Genomic DNA, 12668 nt, shown 5'->3' on the forward strand with positions numbered 1-12668 from the left:
ATTGCATAATTTTTTTATAAGCTTTTGAAATAAAAACATTAATATATTGAGAAAATAAAAAAGGTATTCCTTTTTAGCTCTTTCTTGTAAATTATGATTGTTTGAAAAAAGCAAACTCTTCAATTGACTCATTTTAAACAAAAGCACACAGCCTGTTTTTTGACGACGTTATCACGTAAAATCATCGTACGTAAACCGGCTTTACAGGCAACCTATTTTTTATATAAAATATTTTTAGTTGAAATACATTTTTTCTTTTATTGCAAATTTTGTATGTCCTTTACTTTGGCGGAAACTTTGTGTCGGAATCTAAAAAAAAAATAATCTCATTAATTGTAGTTAATTAAAAGCTAACCAATACAAAATTTTTGATGAAAACTACAATTTTGTAGCTTCAACATTTTTAAAAATCGAAAAAAATACGAAATTCATTTTTTTTTCATGAAATTTAAAATATAGGTACCAGACTTATATGAAACGCGAAAAACCTCGGTTTGGCCGCTCGATCAGTTTTCTTGTTTATCAAGATTCCACTAAAGTAAGAGTCAACCTCATAAAGTAGGTAACGAACAATATATTCAAAAAATTGCATTACTAATTTTTTTATTTTCTCGTATTGTACATAGTTTTGCAAAACAAAATTTGCTGTGCAAAAATTAATTTTGTAGCTCATATACAGTTTATTTAAAGTTTCGAAAAAAAAAGAACAGTCCGCAATTAGATTTTTCATATTCCCCATACTGCCAAGAATTGGCACTGTAAATGATTTTTGACGCCAAACAGCACAAAAAGTACCACTATACCCTTTTATGAAACACTATATTACAGCAATTCTAATGTTGAGTTCTTTCGATCTATTCTTTTTAAGCCAGATTTAACAAATAATCATTTTTATAAAAAAAAAAAAACAAAAAACCGACTTTCATGAAAGCGGGTTTTATGGTTTTGCTAATAGTTTATATAGCCAAAACTGAACGAAGTTCATTCCAAAGTTATGGGATAACAAACATAAAAAACAGACCAAAAAAATACAGACGAATTGAATACCTCCTCCTTTTTGGAAGTCGGTAAAAACAACAAATTTTATAATTTTACTAGAACTCGTAAGAAATCTGGCTTATAGTGTTCTATTCTGGTCTAATGAAAGATGAAATTTAAAAATTATTCCATGTGGCCTTATACTCCAGTCAAAACGTCATTTGAACTTGCGCACAGAGGCACTGTCAGTTTTTATTTCATTGATCGATAGGGGTATATTTGAAAGGCTTAACCCCAATTTCTCACCACCTGATCATTCTTTTTAGCGGAGTTATTCACAAAAATGCATTTTTTGGGATATTTTACTTCAAAGCTAATATATTTGCTCCAGATTGTCGTTAACCAATAAATAAACATACATTCTCTTTCTTATAATATTTTCTATCGTTGTATGTAATTTCATTGTATTTGAGTGAGTAAATACAAAATGGCAGTCATTTAAAGTCAAATTCTTGTTGTTAAAAAACACATTTTTGTCATTATTTCGAAAAAAGCTTATATCATGATTGACATTTTTCTAACTTATTTTGTAGCCCTGTTCATGTCCTGCATTTTACCGAGAAATTGATAAATGAACGCATGCAAAACCGGTGCAAAAACACCCAAAAATATCGTTTTTTGGGAATAACTCGGCTTCAGAGTGTCCTACGACAAAAAAAAAGCTATTGATTGTTCGTTACAACATTTTCTATCGATTTAGTGCACATTATTTTTGTTGAAACAAATAAAAAATAAGTAATATTAAGTCAAAGACGTTTTTTTGATTAGCAAACTCTTGAATAATTATTTTGTAAGCGGTGCAAGTATTGGCTAACAAAATAAAATACTGTTGTAGTCCTTTAAATTATTTACAATTAAAAAAAAAATTAGCTCTATACGACCCGATGAGCTGATTTTTTCTGTTAAATGCAGGACATGAATAGGGCTACAAAATAAGTTAGAAAAATGTCAATCATGATATAAGCTTTTTTCGAAATAATGACAAAAATGTGTTTTTTAACAACAAGAATTTAAATGGCTGCCATTTTGTATTTACTCACTCAAATACAATGAAATTACATACAACGATAGAAAATATTATAAGGAAGAGAATGTATGTTTATTTTTTGGTCTACGACAATCTGGAGCAAAGATATTAGCTTTGAAGTAAAATATCCCAAAAAATGCATTTTTGTGAATAACTCCGCTAAAAAGAATGATCAGGTGGTGAGAAATTGGGGTTAAGCCTTTCAAATATACCCCTATCGGTCCATGAAATAAAAACTGACAGTGCCTCTGTGCGCAAGGTTATTCACTTCTTTCCGACGCTTTGACTGGAGTATTAAGATCAAATAAATAAATGTTATATGGTAAAACTTACCTGATGTGAAAATATTCAATTGACTTTCCAGAAGTAAATAAAGTGAATAATTTGCATCTTATATGGATATTCTGGAGACCCCTGCACCTCATTCCCACTAAAAACTGTCTATACAAGTAATTTTTTTTTTTTGTTTAAATTCAATAATTCTGGCAACACTCGTCGCGTGTAAAAGCTCTTGAAAGAAGGCAACAAACGAATTATGTCGTGTGTCTATAACTAATTGAAATTAAAGGGATGTGATTATTACTGCAAGGATTCTATCGACAGTAATCGTCATAAGTCTTTTGTTACCTCTTGCGCGACGACAATTTTAGAATTACATGCCGTCGTATATTTGCCATCCCACCATATCCACCAATCCCCAACATTATTCATTTTACATCGACACGATGATGTTGGCGGGGGCTTATAAAGTAAATTTACCCTATTTGATTTGAAAATATAGAACAATAGGGATGAGAGGGTGATGGCATTTGGTAGATATACATATGATTCTGCCGTACTTGAGGGTAAAATTTAACAAAATGGGCGTATGGATACATTAATTCGCTTTAGCAATGGGGTAAATTACTACCATTACTTACTTTCAATGGTGTGAATAAAACGACATAGACAACTTGTGGTTCTCTTTCAACTTTTCATCATTATTTTCATTTTCATTACTATTATGTGTAGTTAGATCGCAAGGAAACGAGCTATCTTAATGTATAACTGTCGGAATTAAACTTTTAAGTAAAAAGGAAGTTAACAATTATGCAAATGAATTGGCACAATTTTGCAGAATTTACACATTCGGTCTGTTTTTTTTTTTTTTTTCTAACACATAATTGATTTTCGCTTTCTATGTATCAAAATGAATTTTATGATTAGTTAATGGAAAATATTTAATTAAACAGTATAGCTTTTAGTCTTATCAAATAATAATATAACGAATAATAATGTTTTTTTTCAATGGGGTGTGTTTTTTTTAAGCCTTAGGGTTTCAGATTATTAAAGTGTTTGATAACGGTACTTTTTATATACGCTAACCAATTATTGAACACTTAACAGTTATAGTTTTTTAATATTTAATTCTTTGCTATTTTAATTTCACTCTTTAAAAATAATAAAACAGTTATTTAAATACACTTTGAAATATATATGAGGTCAGAAGTGTGAACTGTAATTTTTATGTAGGTACGCAAATTTTCAAAAAAATTTAAAATAAAAAAATTGTACCTATTGCCATTCCGAATAGAAGCTGTTTTTCAACTTAATAGTCTAAACTTTTAATGGAAACTTTAAATTTAAAACTCCATTAAAAATATCACAGGGATTTTTTTATTTTTTGAAAAATCAAACTGTCAAAAGCTACGATTTTGTCAAATAAAATTCATTTAAATTTGAAGATTTGAATGATAAACAATATATAAACACAAAAACTATGGCCTATAAGTATTTTGTAGCTAAGACGCCAGGCAAAAAACAAAAAAACGGTATTACAATATACCAGTGGAAACCAAAGGTTGAAAATATTGCAATTTTTTGAGATGATTAGCATTACGCAGCATCTCAACCATAGAGAAAAGAATACCTTCCTCTATGGAGTAAAATCTGCTTAACAACACTTACGGATCTAGTGAGCTTTGTCAGACCTGCTTTAAGTGCCCAAAGATACTTGTCTAATATCCTCGACATCATGTGGTTCCAATCAACCCTAGATTTGGTCCACAGTTTAGCCAGTTTAAGTTTGTGAATATCTTAAATATTTTGAATTGACCACACAGAAATCCGGACTTAAATTCAAGAGAACATGTCTAGGAAATGTTGAAGAGATGCACTCGCAATACCTTCAAAAGTTAATTCGTGGAATGACCAGACGACTCCGAGTTGTCATATGCACTATAGGTACGGTGACCATCCGTTCCGGTTTACCCGGGACTGTCCCGTATTTTTATAGCTTGTCCCGGGTTTTTATTTAGGAAACCCAGGACGTATAAGTGTCCCGTATTTTGCAATCTGTACCGTTTTTGTCCCGTATTTGCACATTCTCTGATTTTTGTATTTAATATTTTAAATACTTTGTATGGAGAACAAGATCACAGTGGTTGGGAAAAAAAGTTTCCTTAATTTTTTCAGATAAAAGAAATAGTCTTAAGAACTTTCGTCAATTACCCAGTTTTAGGTTATTAGGTTGTAAGGCTACACCAGAAAAAGGTTTTTTTTAATAATGAACAATACCAATAAAGAAACCATCTTCTTTTAAGATCTTTCAAGAATTTATTAAAATTTAAAGCTTCACAAATTTCAAAATTATATAAAATAAAAGCTAAAAAACAGCTCTCGCGATTTTGTTTAAAAATAAATATTTTCAGCAGAACCGTTTTTTGATTTCTGACTATTTTGTAACTGACTTAAATGATTTCAACAAAAAGTTTTCCTCGATATCAAAATTAGAAAGAATTAAGAAAATTCATTTAAAAAAAATTAATTTCTTTATTGAAAAATCAAAATTTTTTTTTTGGCACTAACATTTTTTTTAATTTTTATTTTTTAAATGAGAAATAATTAAATGGCGTAGGTATTTCATTTATGACTTTAAAAACTGTTTCTACAATTTTTGACCTTTCTTATAAAATAAGAATGAAATTATTTGTGTATGCATTATTTTATAAAAGGCTTAAATACTCCCAGCAACCTTAACCATGCGATGCAATCGAGCATTTTTTTTTCTTTAGTTTTGAGTTTTTTACGTTGTTGATTTTTTGATATTTTTTTCTTCTTATAAATTATCTTATAATTATATAAAGTTTAATAATATAAAATTTTATAAAACTAATTTTTTGTCCCAGGTTTAGCTGTCAGAAATATAGTCACCGTAACTATAGGAGACAATACTAAGTATTGTATAAAATTATTGGAATTATTGAAAAATTATTGCATTTTTTTTTTTTTCTTAAAAAACAAAAACTATTTTAATATCAATTTTCACACCTTGAATTATTTCGAATAGTTCTTTTATTGATGGATAGTTTTTTTCATTTGAATAGATTTTTATATTCGATAGGTTTTATTCGAATGAATAAATGAATAAATGAACTATTCGATACATAGTTCAAATCATTCAGTTACTAGCTATCGATAGTTCAAATCAATCGATAGTTACAATCACTAGTTTTAAGCTAAGATTAAAAAAATTTATTTCACTTTATTAAAAAATAAAATAAGTAAAAACTTAAAAAAACATATTAGAGTTCAATATTAAATAATTGGAAAGAATTTATAGAAATTTTTTGATTTTTCTACTGAGTTGTGCTGTTTTGACCTATTTAAAAATTTACATTTTTGATTATTCAAAACGGCACAAGTTGAGTTATGCCATTATGATCAAACATTATTTTAGAAAACAGAGTTAAGGGTGGTTACGACCATTGAATACCTTTGGAACTAGTTGACTTAGAGACGAATTCACAAATTCGTTAAATTTGGCTTAAATTTCGAGTTAATACCGAATTTTTCTTTTTATAAAACTGCAATATTAAATATACAAAGGTTTTTCAAGAGAAGTAAAGTAAGAAAATCATTAAACTAAATTTACCTATGTACGTGTTAAACAGATGAATTGGCTCTTTAGCGGTGAGTTTTTGCAGAAAGAGTCCCACCATTTGTATGAATGTAGAACTCGAATATCCACTTAATTCAAAATTGAAACTTTTTTAGTTTATTTATTTATTTATTTATTCGTAAAGCAGATTTATACAAATTATATAATAATCTTGCACACTACAGATTTCATAAAAATGATACAACAACCATAACTCAAAAAAGAGTATAAAAAGATCGGGTGAACATTTGAAGCTGGTTGGCGTTTTTATAAATACGCGAATTTCTCCGAAACTATTTGTTATATCAATGTGAAATTGTTTCAAAATTAGAAGTGGATATTATAAATATATAGACAGATTAAAATTAAGATATACTTTTATAAAAAAAATCGGATCGGAAAAATAGACAACTTGCCTCCTGTGAGGATTGAACTCACGACCCCTGGCTTACAAGACCAGTGCTCTGCCACTGAGCTAAAGAGGCTCTTATATGAATTCTTCATCACATAACAGCAGACGACCTTCGTTTTAAAGTACTTACAGTTCTTGTAATACCTATACAAGTTAATAATGTATAAAAATGCCTTGAACTGTAAGAGCAAGTATGTGCATGAGCCCTCCTAACGTCTCACTTTTTTTTTCATTTTTAAAATGATTTTTAAGATTCTACAAAAAAAATGAAAACTTTATAGTATAGTTGGTTAAAAAATAAGATAGTTCAGATAATAAGGCTCATTCTTTGAATACACCGCGAATCCATTCAACTTCCGGGGAATAAAATCCTACGAATTCACTAATATGTACCTATTAGACTGATTCAAAAAAAAAATTATTTTTTTTGTTCATAGTTATATCGAACATTTTATTGGAAATGACGAAAAAAAATACTGTAAAAGTTACAGCCCTTAATATTAATATTAAGTACTGCCACATCGCAAATTTCTATTTCCAAAAATGCATTTATAAAATTTTTAAAAAACCGACGCGAAAATTAATAAAAATAATTTTTAGTTGGAAAAATGAATAATTCAAATTGAAAAATTCTAATTTAATAGTATTTGGAGTTTGACAGTTAAATAAAAGAATTTTTGAAACCAAAAAACAACATAGAATACAAAAAATTCGAAAGGTTTGAAAATTTTGTTGGAAAAAAAAATGAAGAAAAAATTACATTTTATATTTTAAAGTCAAATAACTTCGGAACGGGCGGTTTATCAAAAAAATTACTTAGAGCTTTTTTGTAGAGCGTTCATCATATGGGAAATAGAAATTTGCGATGCGGCGGTACTTAATATTATTATTAAGGGCTGTAACTTTTACAGTATTTTTTCTCGTCATTTCCAATAATATTTTCGATATAATTATGAACAAAAAAAAAATAATTTTTTTTGAATCAGTCTAGTGCCATTGACATTTTTAAATATTATTAACTAAATGTGAATTTTTTTATATATTAACTTATAGTCTGAATGTAAAACAAACTTAAAAAAACTTGGGTAAATACTTAGATCAAGATTGTTTAAATTCGATAATGCTTTCTATTAGACTTTCTTTGCATTTCATTGTTCCTTGAAGTCTTAGATTTATGAATAGCTACTAATTTGCGTTTACCTCTTCCGCTCTTCTTTCTCATTTCTAAATTTTCAAGTCGATTTATTTACATTCCCAAATATGATAGGGAATTGGTGTGAGAGCAAAAAATATTAACTTTAACATTTTTAACATTAAAATGCATGACTGGGACGCACGAACTGGCCCTTAGAGTTCAAGTTGCCTAAATGTTTAAAATTTTTGTATAGAAATTTTGCCACATTTATTTGAAAAAAAAAAATAATAATAATAAAAAAACAACATAAAATTCGTTTTTGAAAAGATTAAAAAACAACATCTTTAGTCAAATTGAGCTCCAGAACAAGAATGTTAATTAAATTCTTACCTATATTTATATTAAGATGGACTTTTAGTCAGAGCCGTTTTTTTTTTAACTAATTTTCCATAATTTTAAGCCGTTTTTTTTTTAAACTAATTTTATTATTAATAATTCAAAAAAATTGGTGACTCTGCCATTTTTAAGGAATTTATTAATCAACACATAAAATCAGAATTACAAAAAAATTAAATGCACGACTGGGTTGCACGTACTTGTTCTTGCAGTTCAAAGCACTTTTATGTTAGTTTACTTAAAGATTTTATGAGCTTGCTCTATATAAATTTTTGATATTCTGGAAGAGCCGATATTTAGGGCAAAATTTTAAATGAAAACAAAAATTTTGTTTCATTTGACTTTTTTGGAAAAAAATAAAAATGCAGTTTTATTGCAATTGTTTTGAATATTACGTCTACAAAGTTTAATCGAAATCGTTAAAACCGTTTTCGAGTTATTTGGTATAACATGAAAAATTTGTATGTAAGCGAGATATTAAAAAAAAACGACTTTCAGAATTCTATGAATAGGCTGTGGAAATGTGTACAGATGAACGCACAGACGCACGAACGGAATTGCGAAACCCACTTTTTCGGACTTCTCCATCATCGTAATGTTGGTTTTGATTAGGTAAAACGTGAAGCTTTTTTTGGAGTAAGTATAAAAGCAATGATTCTTTTTCGAAAATTAAAAAAAAAGTCAAAATTTAAAAAAAAAAACCAAAAAATATTTTTTTTAATAAAACTTCTGATTTCTATTAAAATGAAAAAAAAAAAAAAAAGCAGGAGGAAACAAAAAATTGATTAAAAAATAATTTGTATTTTTTGTATTGGATTTTGTTCTACAACTAAGTTAAAATAATTTTCTATTATACCTATCGACAAAAAAACAAAGTTTTTTTTTAACCTTGGAAGAACTTTAACAAAAAAAATTCATTATTTGAAGAAAAATTCGAAAGCAAATAATGTACCTATGTATTTTTTTTTTTTCATTTAACTGCCAACCCCTCTCAACCATTTTATATACAATAATTGTTTTTAACACAATCAACCTTATAAACTTCCAACGAAAAATAAATGAGCCTCATTCAAGGAGCTACCCATCATTAACTTTTATTGCTTCCAATATCCTGCAACACCTCGCTCGACTCTCCTTGTGAATCTTATTTGGAATAACATAAATTAATGCCACACACTCCACATTATACTAGCAATCAAATTGATATATTTATTTCTTAACAAAATAAAAAAAAAAAAATAAACAAAAATAAAAATAAAACAAATGAACATTATACCAATACCAACAACAACAACATTATTATAACTCATGTTGTTCGATTAAAATTACTCTCGAATTCTACAAACCCAATGTCAAGACCTCTTTTTTTCTCTACCTTACATCTCTGTGTATCAGGGTTTTTGGCGATAATTCTATTCGTTCAAAGAAATTCACATTCCTATAATGTTTGTATAGAGGATACATTATACCAATAACAACAACCCACATGACATTAGTCTATTAGAGATTGTGTAAGCAAGATATATGGCCAATAAAAGAACCTCCAAGAGATTCTGAAGACTAAGAGAGAGAGAGAATATAATGGAAAGAGTCCTTGATGCTATGGTCTCTCTAAATAACCCTACACACAACATACCGGAAGTATACGAGAAATGGAGGATCATTCAAATAGCCATTAAAAAATTCGTAGAGAGGATATTTATATCATGAGAGTGTGCTGATGTTGTTATGTGTCATTAAGGAGATTGCAAAGTGTATTACTTTCACATTTCAAGAACACTGATTTTATTCTTCGATATTGTGTAATAAGGAGTCTAAAAGTACCTACTCTATTTTATTGGAATTTTTTTTTTCTACTCAGTTGAATCAAGTGATTGGGTTCTTGAATTTGGTAAACAAATCGAAATAACATGAAATAGTGGATTGTATCTATTAGTCCAAAGGATTCATTGACACTATTGAAATTCAGAATCCTATTAATTGTAGAAAACAGTTCACCATTTATAACTTTCATTAAATATTTTTTTTTTTAATAACAAAAATCATAAATTTTAAAAAATTCTTCAATTTATTTTATCCAATTTGCTTTTTATGGGTTTTCATTTAATTTCGTAAAATTGTCTCGCCGCCGCTTTCGCCTCTGTATCTTAGTGCTTTTGAATAATAAAATTATTATTAAGATTGGGTCTTGTTTTTGTATCGATAAGAAAAAAAAAAAACTCAGACTCAATTGTTAATTTTATTCAGGACAATAAAAAAAGTTTCAGTCTGTCACGGATCGCATGGAAATTATCATTATCATCATCACCGCTTGTTATTGTTATTTCTTTTTTAAATTTTTGAATTTTTAATCAAATTAATTAAATCTATTATTTTTCTTTTGTTTCAAGGACATTTAGATAACAATTTATATAGGTCCACCCCAGACACAAAAAAAAAAATCAATAATTATCATTTGAAAACAAAGCTCAATATAAACGTGTTTTCGTTAAAAAAAAAGTGAAATGAAAGACAAAAACTATATTTGTAGCGGTTCTCTTCAATTTATTGAAAACTTTTAGAAACTTAATTAGTGGCTAACTTTTTTGCAAGATACCTTTTAAATGCAGCCCAAGTTCAGTCAAATTACTAATATTACAGTGGACAGTTCGGGTGTTATTGTTGTTGGTGACAAAAAATGTATGTTTTTTGACGTGATAACGTTTTATAAATCTACTAGCTGACCCGGCGCGGCGGACTTCGTTCCGCCATTTCTTGTATTTATTTCTAATTTTCGACTCTGTAATTAGTTAATTTTCAAATGAAAAAGAGGATCAAAACTTGAAAAGTTCATAAAATGAGTTTAAAAATGTTAACTTTTGAACTTTTAGCAAAAGTGGTCTATGCAAAATACTCTTGCATGCGCATGATTAAACCCTATATTTCCTATAAGTTTGAGATTTTTTGCAGACTTTTAAAAATTCGAAAAAAATAAAAGACTACTCAAAAATGTCCCTAAAAATTAGGTTGTTTTTCAAAAATTTTTATTTCAAAATACAGCGCCTATGAAAAAAATCCGTTTTAGACCCCTATTGAATCAAATTTTTTCAATGACAACATATACAAAATTTTATATCGTGTGAAAGCTTATTATTTCACCTTTCTCATGACGGTTCAATCTTATTTCTGAGATGACTAAAAAAGAAGTAAGAATTTTTTAAAGCCAACCACGTCGATGGGCAACAGCCCCACGGGTATTTTGAGGTATTTCTGAAGTTTTTCAATTTACCATTGTGAAGCTTGTTGTGAATGTAGCGTTATGTGTGATATATGAAATGAAAGGTAATATTATCAGGATGCTCAATAAAGATAAATCAAATTTTTATAAGCTCCAGATCAAAAGATGTAATATGTTGAAAAATAGAGTTTTATTTTACCGTTATTTCAAATTTGTCATTACAAAATTAATTGAAACTTTATACAAATATAGTCCATTTTCTATCTACACTGTAAATTTCATTCATTTATCTATTGAAGAAAAAAAGATAAAAATAAAAAACTGTTAAAAACGGAGAAAAAACTTGGGACAACAAAAAATTGTTTTTCCCGTTATTCGGTCAAAAATCATTTTAAAAACTCAAAAGTATGTACATGCATGCGCATGATTAAAACCTATATTTCCTATAAGATTTTTTGCAGACTTTAAAAAATTCCAAAAAAATAAAAGATTACTCAAAAATGTCCTTAAAAATTGCGTTGTTTTTGAAAAATTTTATTTCAAATACAGGGAATATGAAAAAAATCCGTTTTAGACCCATAATTTTTTTTTTAATATCTTTCTCATGGTGTAACTCAAATTTCTGTGCAAAATTTTGCGTACCTCTAATTAGTCTTTTGTCGAAGGTCTATGACTGCAAAAAAACCTTCACAACTTGGTTTTGAAATTTTTTTGAATTTTTTCAATACCTTTTTTAACTATTGAATAAATTTGTCTATCATTTAAAAAAAAAGTCAACTCTTTACGACTTACCGTTTAGAAAATAGACTCTTTTTTCAATGTCTTGTTACCCATATAATTCAAATCTAAATTTTTTTTGCCTTAAACCTTCTCCTCTTATGCCTCTTTGATTAAAAAAAAAAAAAAATTAAGAAAATAAGTCAGCCCGTGTAGCCGGTTAGCGAACGTACACAAAACCAAACTTTAATATATATAATAGATGAACCATGGCAGCCACCACTAAAAACTGACACCATTTTCACCCGTTTCACTAGAAATTTTTAGCAGTGCGGCTAAAATTTGAATTAAAAATTAAAAATAAACTATTAAAGATATAAAAATGTTCTATAGCTTATTTGAAAGATATTAACCAAAAGTTGAATACTAATAAAGAATTTTTTAAAAATTCTGTCATTTAATAAGGTAAATAGGGGTAAACAAAATTGAAAGAAAGTGAGAAAAACAAGTTTTTTTATCCCAAATATTCTTACCGTTTTTTATTTGTATCTTTTTTTCTTCAACAGATAAATAAATGAAATTTATATTGTAGATAGATAATAGACTGGACTACATCTTTGAACAATTTGAATCAATTTCGTATTCACAATTTTGAGATAACGGCAAAACAAAGTTCTATTTTTCCAAAACGTTTTTTCTTTTGATCTAGGGCAGATAAAAAAATTTAAATTTATTGAGCATGCTGATAATAATACCTTTCATTTGATATATCACACATAACGGTACATTTACTGCAAGCTACATAAT

At 27.9% G+C, this 12668-nt stretch overlaps 1 non-coding gene across 1 annotated transcript; it reads right to left on the reverse strand.

Annotated features, from left to right (window-relative positions):
• Positions 1–6397: 6397 nt before the first annotated feature.
• Trnat-ugu (transfer RNA threonine (anticodon UGU)) lies at positions 6398–6469 on the reverse strand. The gene has a single exon. It is a non-coding gene; the product is annotated as a tRNA-Thr (tRNA).
• Positions 6470–12668: the final 6199 nt, after the last annotated feature.

The sequence above is a fragment of the Episyrphus balteatus genome, chromosome 1 (assembly GCF_945859705.1).
Source record: "Episyrphus balteatus chromosome 1, idEpiBalt1.1, whole genome shotgun sequence".
NCBI classification, from domain to species: domain Eukaryota; kingdom Metazoa; phylum Arthropoda; class Insecta; order Diptera; family Syrphidae; genus Episyrphus; species Episyrphus balteatus.